Source organism: Herpailurus yagouaroundi, unplaced genomic scaffold (genome assembly GCF_014898765.1).
Source record: "Herpailurus yagouaroundi ecotype Mexico unplaced genomic scaffold, PumYag 29, whole genome shotgun sequence".
In the NCBI taxonomy this organism is placed as follows: domain Eukaryota; kingdom Metazoa; phylum Chordata; class Mammalia; order Carnivora; family Felidae; genus Herpailurus; species Herpailurus yagouaroundi.
Genome location: NW_024412377.1, coordinates 27,533,275 through 27,534,837, shown reverse-complemented (window position 1 = coordinate 27,534,837; position 1,563 = coordinate 27,533,275).

The window sequence follows — 1,563 nt, the reverse complement described above, 5'->3', positions numbered from 1 at the left end:
GCGGCGACAGGCGGCGCGGGCTGCGGCACGCGGGCGAAAGGAGGGGGCGGCGCCGGCGGCCGCGGCTCCGCATGGGCGGGGGGAGGGCTCGGTTCCGGGAAAAGCTACGCGAGAGGGAGGCGGGGCCACGGCGGGTGGGAGGCGGAGCCGCGGCCGGATGGAGGCAGGGCCACGGCAGGTGCGAGGCGGGGCCGCGGCGGGATGAAGGCGGGGCCGCCCGCAGGTGGGAGGCGGGGTCACGATAGGCGTCATTGTGAGGGGCACAGAAGGCGGTCAGTGTAAGGTGCACCTACTGGGCAGCCCACCTGAGGGCTGACAGAAGTCTGATGGGATTCTGGAAAACATCTTGTTTTCTGAAGATAATTTCTCAGCAGAGCCTGTTTTTACAGATGAGGCAACCCGGGCTCGAAGTAGTCGAGTGACTTGCTCAGACCTCCCCAACTAATCAATGGGATTAGTTGGATGGAACACCAGGTTTTTTAACTCTTCAATTCTTTTTCAGCTGCCAATTATCGCAATCTCTAACATTGTTCATCCTGACCCACACGCAGAGAAATAACAGTAAATATAAGCCTTAAACTGGAACAATGTGAGAGAGCACCAAGACATTTAAGTAACACACCAAATGTTTTACCACCAGTATGGATAAAATTGTGCTGACCCATCCATCCATCACTCTTTAATCCTAACTTTCTGGCTTCTCATCCTACATTTCCAAGATTGGTAAAGAATGCAGTTAAGGGATCGTATTTAACCAATTTTTGTTAATCCAACCGGTACACTATTACAGGATGGACGATCTGTACAACTGTTCCAATTTGAGGTGTCAAAATAGTATCGTAATTGTCATTAAAATATATTGGTGAAATATATACACCAGCATTATTTCATTGCAATGTGGAATGTTTACATGCATCAGTTGTTAGGCGTAGATTTTGTCAACCATGTACAGTTAGAGAAGGGGGTGGCTCTATTGCTAAGATCTATTGTACAAGGTTGTCCCTTGCTTAATAGCCTGCCCCCTGCACCTTATCAAAACAAGCCAACCCTAAACCTCATTTTCCCCACAGTCCAACCAACTCACACTCAAAATTCATACTCCAGCCTCTTTTTCAAAGAAGGAAGATACTATACAGCCTTAGTTTGTAAGCTGGCAATGGAGAGGGATTGAAGAGTTTCACTACAGGGAAAAATGGAAACTTTCCCCTTTGGAGAATGGGACTGGGGGCAAGGAGACAAAAATTGACACAGAACTTTTTTCTTCCTCCGACTACATCTGGTTTTGCTTACAACCTGCCATTTATTTGCCTTTCTCCTCCTGAAAGAAGAGGGATGTTTTTCCTGTAATATTGTATAGAGATGTAAAGACAATTACACTGGATATAAATTTGTTTAAAGGATTACCTTTATTATGTAAGTTGACTTCTAAATGAACAGGACTTGAAAGAGGAATTCTCATTCAAATGAGGCACCCACATAAATGACTGTGAAAGGTAATTTGGGATAGGAAAATATGTAGAAACTGATAATCAAACTTGTTAAATGGAAATTCCACTACAACTC